This window comes from Talpa occidentalis, unplaced genomic scaffold (assembly GCF_014898055.3).
Source record: "Talpa occidentalis isolate TD23 unplaced genomic scaffold, MPIMG_talOcc4v2.1 talOcc4.11, whole genome shotgun sequence".
NCBI classification, from domain to species: Eukaryota; Metazoa; Chordata; class Mammalia; order Eulipotyphla; family Talpidae; genus Talpa; species Talpa occidentalis.
In genome coordinates, this window is record NW_023601104.1 from 18,218,193 (window position 1) to 18,235,541 (window position 17,349).

At 36.4% G+C, this 17,349-nt stretch overlaps 1 protein-coding gene across 4 annotated transcripts in view; it reads right to left on the reverse strand.

Annotated features, from left to right (window-relative positions):
- The window catches only part of GABPB1 (GA binding protein transcription factor subunit beta 1), a 62,448-nt gene that overhangs the window by 25,456 nt on the left and 19,643 nt on the right, over window positions 1-17,349 (reverse strand). The window contains exon 1 of one of the 4 annotated variants that reach the window (XM_037502467.2): window positions 12,415-12,560. The exons of the other annotated variants lie outside the window; for them this stretch is intronic. The gene's annotated coding sequence lies outside the window, so the exon portion shown is untranslated. Of the gene's footprint in view, window positions 1-12,414; window positions 12,561-17,349 lie in introns of those variants that run through there. 4 annotated transcript variants of the gene reach the window in all.

Sequence of the window (17,349 nt, forward strand, 5' to 3'; positions counted from 1 at the left end):
TTTCCTTTCTCATTAAGATTTAACTTAATGAGAATATTAATGGTAATATAATTAATTTGAATGGTGCAAATATTCCTGATAAAAGAGAGAAAAGTTAAGTAGCAGAGAAAACTTGTCAAGAATTAAAAAGGGCCTCCCCGGTGGCACAGCGATAGAGCGCTGGGTTGCGAAGCTGCCGCAGCCTCAGCAGCAACAGTTCAATCCCCGGCTGCTCCCCGGCCTCCGGAGGAGGGTCCTGCATGGCGCGCAGACCTCTCCTGCTCCCCTCAGCAGTGTACTTTGGTCCTTCTGCCTGCTCTGCTCCCTGCTCTGGCTCTGGCGAATTCTCTCACCCTCCCGCCCTTCTGACTGTACCCAGTGCTTGTATAAATAAAACAAACAAACAAATAAATAAATCTTTTAAAAAAAAAAAGAATTAAAAACAACAAATTGTTTTCCCTGGAGGAGTTGTACAAATAAAGTTTTTCACAAAAAGTAAATAGAAATAAGGTAAAAGACATTGTCTTATGTAACTGGTACAAGTTAAAATAAATCTTCTATAACTTTTTTTTGCAATGGCGTTCTGAACTTTGAAATATGTATTTTCAACCTTTTTACAAGTAATGCTCATTAAAGTCTTCCAGAAAAGAGCACAATTCACATTCAATGAAAATACTGAAAAGAGAACTTTAACTATTATAAATAGAGTATATGTCTCATTGAGAGACTAAAAAGTACAAGTACAGCTTATATCTTCAATTCAAGGTATCTGAGAAAACTAATGTGTTAGGAAAAGGAGCTGGTGAAGAAAGATTTGAATGTATCAGAGATGTTAAAATTCCAGGGACCACAGTTCTGAGACATTCCCCATCTAGAATAACTATTCAGCTGGAAGACTACTTGCTGCAGGAGGCCTTGTTGCCCCAGCCAGATAGGATACTGACAAGCAGCTAAGAAAAAGGGCCTCACACGGTGGGGCTGAAAATCTAGCATCCCTTTGCTTTTTGTTCATGAACATAAAGAGAGAAAAATTTATCAGAAAGTATATTAGGCAATAAATTATATGTATCAGCATACTGTAAGTAAATAGCATGAAAAATTGTTTGTTTAAAAATTAATTGTTGGGCTGTTTGGCTCACTTGACAATGGGAGACAAGTTATTAAACATGCCTGACAAACATTACAATACAACTATTATTGTAAGTCCTTCTTTTGCCTTCTCTTGAAGTTTCTTGAAAAAGTTTTTAAATAAAGCTATTTGAGTTAAGGAGTTTCTAGGTAAAAAAAGTTCTAATAGCTGAGTAACAGCCAGCCCCTACTGTAAAGGCCATAAAAATAAAAAAAGTTCTTTCTTTGCTTAGGCTTTAGCTGATAAAAATATTCCGGTGGCTATCAATTGTGTTAAGCTATTGTTTAGCTAAAACAATAAATTTTAGTATAAGACTTAGTTTTTTATTAACCTTAAAGGTTGCCTTCTTGCTGAAAGCACAAAAAAAAAAAATACACTAATTGTTTCTGCTTTGTTTCTATGCACTTAATAATGTAATCTCAATGCTTACAAAAAATATATAAATAAAAAACCTACTAAGCCTTTCGGCAAAAAATAACTAACACCTCACCAAGTGTCAGGTGTCTTCTCATTCCCTTCCCCTCAATCCCTAAGTTTCAAATCACTCATATTCGCCGAGGCCGTCTCATCCTTTCAGGAACCCTGACACTACGTTTTGCCAGAGGCTGGTCCCCGGCAACTACTCAATGATGTTATTATATAGTATTCTGTGGAAAGGCAAACAGGTGAAGAAGGCTTGTGGGGGAAAGAAGATATGGAACTACTAAGATTTATATGAGACAAAAAGATGTGAATTTGTCTCAAAATATATATATTCTTTGAGGGTTGGGAAAATAGTCAAGTGGAAATAAGTTTTAAGAGGGGGATGTCAGGTTGACTGGTGTGTCCTCATCTTGTATAGACAGGTATTACTTAAGAAAGAGGGGGGAAGTTTAAGTATGTGGGAAGAAAGTTAAGAGAGCTTGGAAAAGTTATTCATGCCAGGAAGAAACCAAATGCACTATGTAATTAGAATCAATGTTAAGGAATATGAAAAGGTTGATTAAAAGAAAAAATGTCCCTGATGTAGAGATTTATGCTTAAATTACTATGATTTTTTTTTAGATTCCATAATATGGGGGGAACGATCAAATATAGAAGGAATAATCAGAAACAACAAGGTTTATAAAATGATTCAGTAAGATATATACATCCAGAGGTATTTGTCACAAGGCAGGAAAGAATTTCTTATAGGCGTTTCATTTATAAGGATAAAATAAAAATAAAAGTAATCTACAATATAGCCTATAGACAAGCAGTAGAAAAAGAGCCACATGCAGTTGTAGGTTATTTACATGCTTTGCTGACATTTGTAACATTTTTTTCTCCTTCAATTTCTAATTTCCTTTCCTTTTTCCTACTATTCTCTCAAAACGTGGAAGTGTCACTAATACCTAAGATACTACATAATCTAAAGGTGCTAAAATCTAGAGAAATTACTGAGCTCTAACAAAGGACTCTTTCCTAAGGAATATGTGCCAGCTAGATAGCAAAAATTAACATCATATTCAATAGGCAAAGAATCTGTAATAATAATTTCCTACTGAAGGCAAGATAAGGCAAAAAGAAACTGAGCTCTCTACTACAGAAATAAAATCTGAAATCTAAACTGGCCAAATCTAAACTGGTCACATTAATAAATACAGTGTTTATATTCTGGATGACCAAAATTTAATATAAACATGCTTTTACAATGAAATAAATCTTTCAAAAATATGCATCTTATATAAGTAATATAAAACCAATCTGCTTTCATTCAGTATACCTACTATCAGATGGTTCAGACATCTAGATATCTTTTATGAAGCAGCAGTTTAGGATTTTTCCTTGTTTTTAGAAACTGGTTTGTCCACCTATTTTAATGATTTGTAAGTGTTGTTATATACATTCTAGGTATGAGTTCTTTGTCAGAGAGTATCTGTACTATAAATATTTCCATTCAGCAACCTGATTTCTCAACTCTCCATCTGTTTAATTTCTTTGAAATCATATACTGTCTTCTAATGGTAAATAAAGTACTGAGTCTCATAAAAATATGAAACTTTCATGCATTATAAAGTAAAATAAAATCAAAGGCAGCAAAGGAATATTGCAACAAAAAATGAATGTAAGTAACATTAATAATTTCATTATTTAAGAGATCTGACTTGAAATGAAAAGGGGGGGGGGAATAAGTACCAAGAACCAACAGATCAACATAAAGGACATGACCATACACTTTCCAAAAGAGCAAACAGAAGTAATTACAAGCATAAGCAATGTTCAGTGTCAGTATCTGTCATAAAACATAAATAGCTTAAAAATAGTACCTGATATAGTCAAGGGTGAGGGTAAACTGTTAATTTCACCTATTGACATATATATATTGATAGCAGTAAAAATAGATCAACTATCTTTAATGTCAGTTTGAGAATACTTAACAAAAGTTACAAAAATGTCCAATCAAATGACCCAATAAGTGATCTCACTTCTGAGATCTATCCTAAAGGAAAAACAAGAATACATGGAAACAGATCTACCAATAAAGATATATATATATGTAGATAACTATGTGTACATATTATATATAAACATTTTTATAATACGAACAATGAAAGGTAGGAAATGGTTAAATTGTGGCATACAATAAAATGATGCAGTAATGTACAATAAGATCTATGCCATGTTAAATGAACATATACAACATTAATTTTTGAATGCACAAAATTATACACTTAGAGAAAAAATACTGAAAAATAATAACAAGTGTTAAAGTGGTATATTATGGGAAATTCTGTCTCTATCTTACAAAGTTTCTGTACTACTACAGTATTATCTTCCTGATTTAAAAAGTGTTTTAAGAGACAAATTACATTGTATGACTGTCAATTAAGTTAATGTTGACATTAAGGAAAGCTATAAACTAAATAGGAAAAGTGGAAAAAATAAAGAAAATGTAGGATTTGGGTGACTTTAAGAAAAATGTGTTTATCTGCTTATTAAGAATAGCACAAAACGATGATGCCTTTGAACAAAATCAATTTCTCCCATAATTCTGCAATTGCCTTAATTATTCAAAGCAAATTATATTGAAGGACCGAGTATACTAAAGTTATTGTAGTTTTAAAATCACACAATAAAGCTGTTAGATTAATGTAGCTGGATACATTTTAAATCAGTAGTTTTCAAAATGATAGCAGCACTGCCCCCTTGAGGGTCTTCTGGATTATATGGAGAAATTTGGGGGACTGAAGTGAAGAGAGGTGGTGTGAAAGTTCTACAAATATTTCATGGGCAAGTGCCAGGGATATTAGAGGCCCAGCAAAACAGGGAACAATATGGTATAGAAAATTGCCATGTGGGGGCCTCCCCGGTGGCGCAGCGGTTGAGCGCTGGGTTGCGAAGCTGCCTGCAGCCTCTGCAGCCGGTTCGATCCCCGGCTGCTCCCCGGCCATCGGAGGAGGGTCCCACATGGCGTGCAGACCTCTCCTGCCGCCCGCTGCTCCCCTCAGCAGTGTACTTCGGTCCGTCTGCCTGCTCTGCTCCCCGCTCTGGCTCTGGTGAATTCTCTCACCCTCCCACGCTTCTGACTGTACCCAGTGCATGTATAAACCAAACAAACAAATAATAAATAAATAAATAAATAAGACATGCCTCTAGAAAAATTAAAAAAAAAAAAAAAAAAAAAAAAGAAAATTGCCATGTGTTCTGGATGACTTTCAAAGGTTCCATTAAATATACCTAAGGCTAGACCTGATAATGTAAACAAAATGTATTTCTCCATAGTATTTACATACCCCAGATTTTCTAGAATAAAACCCTACTAATAAGTCTATTTGCTTGGACCAAAATCTTACTAAGAATTGTTCACATTTAAGAAAATCATGTCACCAATATTGATACCACTTGGGTATGTGAATCACCAATACATTATATGTCAGTCAGCTGCCACACAGCTATCATATTCATAGTGATTCTATGTAAAGAATAGCAAGCCTCTGACCACTTCCTGTACCATCTACTATAGTCAGCTGAAGTATTTATATACTGAGGAACACATATTGTTATAAACTGCTTTCATTTACTTTCTCCTTTATAATTAGGGCATTATAATAATTTTTGGAAATTATTCAGATGGGTAATATTTACTACAATTCTCATTTCCAGTTAGCAGAGGGGGCAATGCAAAATACTTAGTATAAAAAGGCAGCAACGGATCTAATTAGACTGAAAATCAATGGTAGAAAACACACATGATGAAATAAGAACAAAATCAAAGATGCTCCAATTTCCTAATCAAGATAATTAATAAAAATTAAAATAATGAAAATGCCATGGTAGCAATTTCACTTGAGTCTCATCTGAGAAGACCCACATACATCATAGTAAAATAATTCTGACCCTTACAGGAACTTAATTGCTTTTGTTATTAGGATAACAAAACGGACCAGAAGGGTCAGAGCTCCAGGTCAAAGTCCTGAATTTACTTAGTTCATTCACTACATATTAAAACCTCAGAAATAGTGTTAGATTTAAATAAAATGACTTAAAGACTAATCAATAAATACTGTGGGGTTTTTTTGGTATGGCAAGCAACTTTCCCCCAATCAGCTAAAGAAGCATAATTTAATGGAACAAACTTTAATTAATATTAAAAATACTTTCTGAAAATATATTATGTGAATGGCACAGAATACCATCTACTTTCAATACCATCTATTCACCCCAATATCTACTGTAATAAATTCCACCTTGAATTTCTTTACTACTTCCAAAAAAATTATACCACAATCTGATACAAACCATTATTTTCTAAACTCCAATTAAAATACATTTTAAGGGCCTCCCCTGGTGGCGAAGGCGGTTGAGCGTGGCGCTGTGAAGCTGTCCGCAGTCTCTGCAGCACCGGTTCGATCCCGGCCGGCCGGCAAGGGTCCCACATGGTGCAGCAGACCTCTCCTGTAGTGCCCGCTGCCCCCCTCCTCAGCAGTGTATTTCATCAGTCTGCCTGTTCTGTTCCCCGCGGTGCCTCTGATGAATCCTCTCAACCTCCCGCGAATCTGGCCTGTACCCTGGTTCTTGTATAAATAAATAAATAAATCTTAAAAAAAAAAAAAAAAAACACGAAACACTTTAAGGGGCCTCCCTGGTGGCACAAGGGGTAAAGACACAACCTATGAAGCTGTCTGCAGCCACTAGATCACGAGTTCGATCCCCAGTCAGGGAACTACCCACATGGCGCAGTAGCCCTCTCCTGACTCACCACTGCTCCCCTCAAAAGTGTATTTCAGTCAGTCTGCCTGTTCTGTTCCCCACTCTATCTCTGGTGAATCCTCTCACCCCCTGCATCTGTGGCCTGTACCCCAGTTCTTATATGTATAAATAAATAAATCTTTAAAAAAAATACATTTTAATAAGGTCTAAGGGGGAACTTTTAAATGTCTACAATTTACTTTTGCTCAAAAGCACATGCTGAGAGGGCCATCTAGTGGTAACAGAAATTCTACCAATTTCAATCTCTAATCCACAGTTCTGAGCTGTTGTAAGGATTATTTTACTGTATATGAAAACTATAAGAAAAAAACTTTAAAGTATTAGCTCCATATGAATTTTTACTAGAACTCTTAAAATATAAGCCTATTACAATGTACTTAATTATAAAACTAGATTTCTCATTAAAAATTTTAGAGCAAACTTGAAACATTACTCCTATGCTGGATGGGTACAATTATAAATCCAATAAAAAAACTCTTCTCAAGTTTTTCACCAAGCAATTCAGTACAATATATGCATCAAAAGCCTTTAAAATGTTTGCATCATTTGGTCTATTAATTTCACTCATATAAATCTATTATAGGGATACCACCTGAAATATATCTATATTAAGAATAATGTTATAGGGCCTCCCCGGTGGCGCAGCAGTTAAGCCCTGGGTTGCGAGGCTGCCCGCAGCCTCTGCAGCGCCAGTTCGATCCCCGGCCACCGGGCGAGGGTCCCACATGGCGCGCAGACCTCTCCTGCCGCTCGCTGCTCCCCTCAGCAGTGTACATAGGTCCTTCTGCCTGCTCTCCTCCCTGCTCTGGCTCTGGTGAATTCTCTCACCCTCCCGTGCTTCTGACTGTACCTGGTGCTTGTATAAATAAATAAATAAATAAATCTTTAAAGAAAGAAAAAAGAATAATGTTATATAAAATAGAGTAATGCTATAATTCTCTGCTATAAAAAATAGTTAAAGAAATTAAGGTAGACCATAATGGAATATTATAGCCTTTTATTTTTTTTTTTTACTCTTTATTATGAAAAATTTTGAGCAAAGAAAGAACAGACACAATAGTATAATGAATTCCCACAAAGCTACCACCTACATTTAATATTATCAATTAATGGTCTATTCTACTCACATACTATTTTGAAGCAAATATCAGACATCTTGTCATTTTATCTGTATTACAGACAAGAAGGTCTTCTCAAGGTCCCCACTCCCCAAAGCTAGAAGACCCTCGATCCCAAACCTAGCTCTTCCTAAAGTCAAAGTCAAGTGTCTCTTAGAGATAAACATAACACTTAAGTCATTTAAATGTATTATTCACAAATAGTATGCAACAGCATAAGAAACAGGAATCTAAGATGAATATACACCATGATTTTTTTTATTGAAGTAACATTGGCTTACAACATTAACTAACTTCAGGTAAATCATTATAAGCCCACACCCAATATGTACTACGTTAAAAGTTCTCTACTGAACGTCTAATTCCATCCTTCGCCATACAATTGACCTATTTTATCCAATTTCCCCTCCCCTCATTTCCCTTCTGGTAACCACTAATTTGGTTTTATAATCTAAAAAGGTTAATTTTGTTTTATGTAGTAATTTGTTTTGTTCTTTTTATGTATCACCTATGTGTGCACCATGATCTTGAGTATGCTTAAAACTCACAGAAAAACCTAGGGAAAATATAATAATGAAAATTATGGATTTTCACAATTTTTCTGTTTTGTAGAAATTGAAAATAACAAAACAATGGGAATCTCCTGGGAAATAAATAAAATAGCATGCACTCCAAGGATTTAAGCTGAGTCTCTCTTTGTGTAGTTCTTTTGAAGGGAAAAATCATCTGAATATGAACTCTGGTATATTTTGAATTTTCTTCCATCCTCATTTTACCTAGTGGGTTTTGGTTTTTTCTTAAAAACAAAATGATATTTTCAAACAAAATATCTTTAAAAAATTATTTCCATATACTCTTAGCTCAGAAAGTCACTAAAAGATGGACTTCACCTAAACCAGAGAAAAGAAGAATCAAAGGCTTCAGGATCCTCTAGGTGAGGTAAAGGGAGAGCCCAAGATAACAGCTACACAGCAGGCCTGGAAAGTAAACCAGATTGCAGCCAGAAGACAGAGGTTCCAGGAAGGTCTCTAAGGAAAGGACAGTCTGGTGACTTTTCCTAAGAAAAGTATGAAACTTCCAGTGAAGAGTTTGACATGAGTTAATGATGGACACAAGAAAACTAAACAAAAGAAAAAACTAGACAATTTATTTTCAGAGAGGGGGAAATAAACTGTAATAGAAAAAAAATGTATTCCCAATATATGTGTAATATGGGGTAGCAAAGAGTAATAGTTCCAGGGTCCCAGGGTCATAATAACCGGTGAATAGTAATCCAAACAAATTTTTTTGCTGTAATTCTACAGGGAGGATGAAGGGAGTGAAAAAATTTGTTTGGTATAGTTTGGTTTAAGAGAGCTAAAGCGCCATCTTCCTAAACAGACAACGATTTCAACGATTTCTAATAAACAAAAAAAAAAAAAAATCAAGAAGTAGCTTAAACTTATTATTTACAAATATGGAGGGAAGTGCCAGGGAAAAATAACTTAGAGACATAGTAGTAAGAGATGATACAAAGGATTGTGGAAATTTTTAATATAAGCCTTGTATTTCTTATTTTTTCAACTAGATTTCTACATACTTTCATAAAATTACAGTATAAAATATATGTTCACTGTATGTATGTACAAGAAACACACAGTTAAAATATGTGTGTACAAGAAACACACAGTTAAAATTTAAAGCCATCCCCACACTTCTGCATGGTTTCCTCCCCACAAGTAACCCTTTACATGTTTCCTGTATACTTACATATCTTTCTATGCTAACAGGACACAAAGCTTATTTCTTTGTAAACAACAACAACAACAAAAAGCACACAAAACGGGTTACACTATGTTTTGCAACTTGTTTTTTCACTTAACCAGGATCCCCTTGTTTTATCAGTGACACTGTTCCATCTAAGTATATATATCTAAACGTTTTTTTAAAAATTTACCGTGTGATATTTTCATTTCCTGCCTTGGTGATTTTTTAAGTTATTTATTTTTGAATATTTTTATTGAGTTAATATTGGCTTACATTGTTGCTTCCATTAAAGAAACATAGGATTCTCCCCTCCCCTCTTTTCAGGCATTGTTACCACAGTGTACCCACCAGCAAAGAACCCAGAATAAACCACAATAAACTGTTGTGCTCCTTCCCTTTTTTATTCTCACCCTTTCCCATCTCCCTCCCCTTATCCCTCTGGTTGTCCCCAGTCCACAGTCAGCTTTTTAGAGTTCGTTTTTTTTTTTTTTTTTTTTTTTTAGTCTGGCTTTATCTGATCCTTTTTTTTGTTTGTTTTTCTGTATTCCACATGTAGGTGGTGCTATCCGGTATTTGTCTTTCTCCTTCTGGCTTATTTGACTTAGTATTATCCCTCCCACTCCCACACTATTCCACTTACTATATTCTTTTTCCCAATCCCACACTGTGAAAAGCAAAAGTTTATCTTTATGGATAATTGAATAGTACTCATATGTGTGTGTGTGAGAATGCATTCTCCAGTGTCATTTTTTTCATCCACTCGAACACTGAAAACTTGCTCAAAACCAAGTATGTTTGCATTAAGTTCCATAGAGGAAACATTCCTTTTCAGGAATCTTTCACTTCTCTGGTACCTTGCTGCCGGGGGCCCACATTTGACCCACAACTCACCAATTATTAAATGATGATTAATTCCTAATATATGTATACATGGGAACAGCACACTAGGTGTAACGTGTGTGTGTGTGAGAGAGCGCACGCATGCAATCACGCCAAATGTAGAATTTTACACATATTAACTAATTCAGCCTCACAAAACTACAAAGTAGTAATTATTATCATCATATTACAAATAAGGAAACAGAGGCACAAAAGATCATGTGGCCCATGGTCATAGTGCTAGTGGGGATTTAAACCAAGTGTTCACAGTCACTACCACTGACCAGATATACCACTGACTGCAGCACGACCAGTGAATGCACACACTACCCATGCCAATTCCCTCCTTAAACACTAACCACCAGCTCTGCCCACCTAACTTCATTTCACATGAAACACAAAGGTGGAACAATAAAACATGGAATCAAATTACGCTCTGATTTGCCCTGGTCTCCAAATGGTTCATGTTTGTGTTTTATATAAATTATACATTGCCCGGATGGTAGCTTTCAATTGATTCCGTTTCTTCTCCCCTTAAATAGTGGCAATTCTATGGTGTTTCAATTTTTAGTACTCTTTTTCCTCTGCACATTCCCTCCTCTAGCAGATTTTATTCTTAGCCATGATTACCTGATGACTTCCAAATCTCTCTAATTTCAGTCCAAACCTCTTCCAGAGCACAACCTACATATTCTACTACACACACACACACACACACACACACACACACACACACACACACACACACACACACACACACACACACCCCTGTAGATCCAGAACCCGAGGCATTTCAAAATTCAAACTGTCCAGATACTGGCTTATTCCCTAAGTCAGAAACCTAGGGTTCCCCCGTAACTCCATCCTCTCCTCCTCTAACCTCTTTTATTCCAATCAATCAAGATTTGTCACTTTACATTCTAAATCTCTCTCAAATTCTTCTACCTCATTTCACTGATACAGAGCAGATCTTCACCAAATATGTTAACCGGCTTCCCTTCTCTGACACAATCTTTGCCCATGCTGCCATTCTTTCTCTCTTAGAACACCTCTAAACTAAGGTCTTTAATTCCATGTTTGCCCTCTTCTAGTTCAGTCTCCATTCTGCTACAAACTACTTTATAATTTTTAACAGAAACCATATCTTCCTCAGTTAAACAAGATCAGTAAAGTGGGTCAAATCAGTACCAAAGTTTCAAGTGAGTGTGTTCTACAACTGAGCTGTCAAATACAGCAGCTGCTAATTATATGAGGCTACTGAACACTGAAATGTGGCTAGCACAAATTGAGATGTGCTATAAGTGTAATACATGTCTGTAAGACTTAGTACCAAAAAGAATGTAAACATTAATAACTTTTTTATTATGTTGGAACAATATTTTTTTACATATGGGATTAAATAATTAAAATTAATTTCACTTGCTTCTTTTTATTTGTAACATGGTTACTAGGAAACTAACTATATTTCTATTAATAAAGTATATTTCTATAATTTATATTTCTATTACATAAATAATATAATTTACATTTATTATATTCTATTTCTATTGGACAGAGCTGTTTCTTGAAACATTAGTCAAAATTTCTTAAAGACAGGGCCTCCCTGGTGGCCTAGGGGTTAAGTCTCAGCACTAATATTGCGATGGTCCACCTGGATGGCCTGAGTTTGATCTCTGGCCAGGGAGCTAACCCACACGATACAACAGACCTCTCCTGTTTCACCCACTGCTCCCATTAGCAGTATATTTCAATAGATCTGCCTGTTCTGCACCCTATCTCTCTCTGGTGAATCCTCGCACCCACCCCCACTTCCATACTTCGGGCCTACCCTCAGTTCTTCTATGCAAAATAAATGAAATAAATAAAAATCTTACAATAAAGAAATAATTCTTTTTTAAAAAAAGTCTTAAAGACACCAATTATAAAATTTGCAAAAAGTTGCAACATTTTTACATAACATACAGGGCATTCTTTTAGAAAAAACTATCTCATGAACATCCCTGTTATGACACTGGATAGGCAAGCTTTCCTTCAAAAAAACAAAGATGTGCCCTTTGTCCTTACAAAACTTCACAAACTCATTTGGGGATGAAGGCACCCATAGATTCTACTAAATTCACATCTTTGCAACCCAATATATTTTTGCCCCATTCAATTACGAGTTTCTTTTAAATAGCACACACTAATCCCAGAAGAGGGGAGATTGAGGCTTAAAAAGAGTACACTAGAAGGATGAAGATAAGGCTAGAATTCTATTGGAATTAGGCCAAAAGGTGGTTCTGAATTCATCAGGGAAGCATAACTTTGAATAAACAGGGAAGCATACCTTACCTGCTTACTATAAAGTGAAGCCAACAAACTGCTAGATGTTATAAATTCCACAGTGAACCATCAATATCCTGCTCAACCAATAAGAATGCATACAGTTTGAGCCTTTCTCTCCAAAATTTCTCATTCATCCCTACTCTCTACCTCTAGTCTTATACATTCACTGCCTCATACCTTAAACATCATAATAGCCTTAGATGACCTAACTCTCAGTTTCTCTAACATGCTGCCAGGCAATGACCCCCCAATACAATTTCATTCAATTCAAATATTTCTATCGTGTGTCTTTACACAGATGCTGCCTCAAGGAATTCACCGTGCAATAGGAAAGACATACATAATTCCCTTATCATTTCTGAAGAACAATTTATCAATATCTACTTAATACATTATAGAAGAAATTACAATTTAAATTGTCTTAAGCTGTTAGGTCGATAGCAAAAGATTTTAAGTTTTTATCATAAAAATTTTCACATACAGATGTGTATATATGTACGTAAGCGCACAATGTGCGTACACATAAACACACCCACCCACACGCCCATCAAAAATAAAAGTTAACTGTCTTGCTTAACCCTTTATAAAAAAAAAATGAAAAAAGAAAAAATGTACTTTACAGTAGACACACACTGCAGTTTATTATTACATCTCTTTTTTTCTAGGGCAATTTCCCTTTTCCCTCATCTACTCCACACGTGGTTTTCTCTCTCATGACATTAAATGGGGAGTCCATCTGTAACTCACATTCTGGGCTTTTCTGATTGCTTTCTTTCTCATGGTAGTACTTTCATCTCCCTTATTTCTTACAAACTGAAAGTATTATAAGTTTGACTAAACTCAGATTTTAAATTTTGGACAAAAAGATTTCACAGTTGATGCTATTTAGATACTTGATATTGAATCACATGAGGAAGCTCAAATTTTTGGGTTGATTTTTGGTGATATTAAGATGAGTAAGTGGGTTAATGACAGCTAGCTTGATCCTTACACTGTATATTGTTTTATACTGAGACCACTTTGCAGAGTGATACAGTGACAACACCAATTCCCAGGGAACTTTTTGCCTAATTCTAGTACCCTTTAATGACCTTGGCACAAGTGAATTATTTCATATTCTACTTTGTGTGTATAAAATTGTACAAAAATAAAAATACCAATGTTACAACTTACAATGAAGTAAATAAAGTTTGAGTTCTCTGCAATTCTTTTTGTCCTTACCATATATGCAATTTAATTAGAATTCAAGCCATTTGAAATAAAGTTTTTCTTCAAGTATTTAAGTAACTATTTTGATATAAACATAAGCTCATTTTTTTAAAAAAAATTATTTTCATTTACACAAGAACCGGGATACAGGCCAGATTCGAGGCAGGGTGAGAGGACTCACCAGAGACAGATCGGGGAACAGAACAGGCAGACTGACGAAACACACTGCTGAGGGGAGCAGCAGGCAAGACAAGACAGGAGAGGTCTGCTGCACCATGTGGAACCCTTGCCAGCCAGCCAGGATTGAACCAGCGCTGCAGAGGCTGCGGACAGCTTCACAGAGTGGCACTCAACCGTCTGTGCCACCAGGGGAGGCCCTAAGCTCATTTTTAAAAAAGATTTATTTATTTATGCACACAAGAACTGGGGTACAGGGTGAGAGGATGCACCAGAGACAGAGTGGGGAACAGAACAGGTGGATTGACTGAAATATACTGCTGAGGGGAGCAGCCAGGGAGTCAGGAGAGGTCTGCTGTGCCATGTGGGTAGCTCCCTGGCTGGGGCTCGAACTCGTGCTGCAGTGACTGCAGATAGCTTCATAGGTTGCATCTTAACCCCTTGAGCCACCAGGGAGGCCCCTGTTGTTTAATTTGTTCTCATTTTAGGGATTGTTTTTATTGTAACTTTTGAATGTATAAAATACTTACATAACTTAAAAGTAAAAACAAAAAAGGTAAACTCAGAAATATCACTTCTATCACTGTTCCTTTGTGCCAGTCCCATCTTCCCTCTGCCATAGGATGCCAACTTTATTAGTTTCTGTTTCCAGTTTTTCTTTATGCAATATAAGCAAATCAGAAAATATATTCTTATTCCCACACACATACTTGCATCAAAAAAGCATGCTATTTATACTGCTCTGCACTTTGCTTTTTTCCCACTTAATAGATACTCTGTTGTTCTGTTTACAGCTGCATAGTACTTCACTATGTAAAAATATAATTTTTAATTTTAAAAAACCTACTAATCTCTTACTCTGTAACAACCAAGTCAAAGACTTCACCTTACAGTTCAATTTCCTTTATCAACTGCCCCAAAATACATGGATCACCTCATCCATTCTCAACTCCCACTTGGTAAATAAAGAGGCCCTGACAGTCAGCAGATTGTAAACAGAATCCACTGTAGCCAAAATGGCAGCAGTGACAGTAGCAGTACCAGTTTCTTCCCGTTATAGATGCCTTTTCTCCTACATGACCAGAGGTAGTTTCTGGTGCTTACAATTTGTAGTGACGCAGGGAGATGGAATTGCATCTGTTGATATAAGGGCCCTAGTTAGAGTAAAGAAGGATGGCAAGAAATACAAAGATGGAGATACGAATGGACTGCATCCCGAAGGGACTTATAAGTAGTAGTGGAAAGTCTGCATTGTATTGAGCTTACTAAGAAGCTGTTTTAAACAGTACAATGCTATCACATGATATATATTTTTAATGACTTGTTATTATATGAATAACATATAGAGGGAGGTAAGAATTGAAACTGGAATACTAGTTGGAAAATTATTCCAGGCAAGAGTTAATGATGCCTCAGATTAGGATAGAAATTATACCGCATTTGTACAAACCCGTGGAAGTATAACAGTAAGAATGGATCAGAACACAACTATGGACTCTGGATGTCAATGCAGTTTCATCACTTTTAACAAATGTACCACTCTGGTGGGAAATCTGATAATCAATCCTAAAGGTTACACATGTGTAAGGTCAGATGGTATATGGAAATATCTGTACTTTCCTTTCAATTTTGCTGTGAATCTAAAAATTGTCTTAAAAATCATTTTTGAGAAAATTGAGGAAATATGAACCCGGCCTAAATATATAATGATGTTATGAACTATGTTGATCTTTCTCCCCCCCCCCCAACCTGGACATGATAATGATATTACAACTTGTTTACATTTTTTTAAATGTAAAACAGTATTTTCATTTAAATTAGTAATTAGATGAAACGACTACTATCTCATACCATACACAAAAATTAACTCAAAATGGATTTAAGACATGAACACAAGATCTGAAATCACAAAATACATAGAAGGAAACATAGGTAAAACACTCTGAGACATTGGCTTCACAGATATGCAAATCAAAGCCACAATTAGATACCATCTCACTTCAGTAGGAAAAGCCCATATTAAAAAAAAAAAAAAAAAAAAAAAAAAAAACAGAAACAAATGTTGGCAACAATGTGAAGAAAAAGGAAGTCTGGCCCACCACTGCTGGGACTGCAGACTGGACCAGATGCTATGGAATATAGTATGGAGGTTTCTCAAAATTCTAAAAATAGGTCTATTGCATGATCCAACAATGCCACTCCTCAGTATCTATGTGAAGAATACAATTCAGAGGGATAGATAAACTCCTATGTATGTTCATTGCAGCACTATTTACAATAGCCAAAATATGGAAACAACCTAAGTGTCCAAAAACGAATGAGTGGATTAAGAAGATGTGGTACACACACAAATGGAATATTACTCAGATATGTTTAAAAAAAAAAAAAGATGAAATCCCGTCATCTGTGACAACATAAATGGAACTGGAGGGGATTATGTTAAGCAAAATAAATCAAAAGGAGAAGACCTATACTGGATCACTCGTAAGTACAATATAAAGAAATAAAAAAAACAAGGGGCCTCCCTGGTGGCGCAGGCAGTTGAGCGCCGCACTGTGAAGCTGTCTGCAGACTCTGCAGCGAGGGTTCAATTCCTGGCAGGCCAGGGAGCTAACCCACATGGCGAGTAGACTTCTCCTGTCTCGCCCACTGCTCCCCTCAGCAGTGTATTTCGTCAGTCTGCCTGTTCTGTTCCCCGCTCTGTCTCTGGTGAATCCTCTCACCCTCCCACACATCTGCCTGTACCCTGGTTCTTGTATAAAAAATAAATAAATCTTGGGCCTCCCTGGTGGCGCAGCGGTTGAGCGCTGGGTTGCGAGGCTGCCCGTGGCCTCTGCGGCACTGGTTCGATCCCCGGCAGCTCCCCGGCCAACGGAGGAGGGTCCCACATGGCGCGCAGACCTCTCCTGCCGCCCGCTGCTCCCCTCAGCAGTGTACTTCGGTCCTTCTGCCTGCTCTGCTCCCCGCTCTGGCTCTGGTGAATTCTCTCACCCTCACGCGCTTCTGACTGCACCCAGTGCTTGTATAAATAAATGGGTAAATCTTTAAAAAATAAATAAATAAATAAATAAATCTTAAAAAAATAAATAAATAAAAAAACAAGGAAAAGACAAAACTAAACTAAACAAAACTCAGAAATGTGACAGAATTGAAACCACCAAAGGGATACACTGGAGGTTGGGTGGGGAGTAAAGGGAGGGTCCAATGGAAGAGAGTAAAGGGCTATAGGTGCTTTTGTGGTGGCTGTGGTGTAGTAACATACATCTCAAGAGATGTGAACCTATAAATCCAAATCATACACAGGGTAAACCAAAGTAACCTCAACAACAAAAAATTCAGTTCCTTGATCACACAGCCAAATTTCATGTGCTCTATAGCCGTACCTAGCCTGTGATTGCAATACAAATAAAAAAAAAAAAAAAAAGACTTCCATGATTACAAGAACCTGGAACAGCGCTGGTTTGAAATTTCTTTTATTTTTGCTTTCTCTTCCCTTCAGCTTTATGAGGCTTTCATTATTTGTGGGGGAATTGGGGTAAATTATCTTTAATGGAC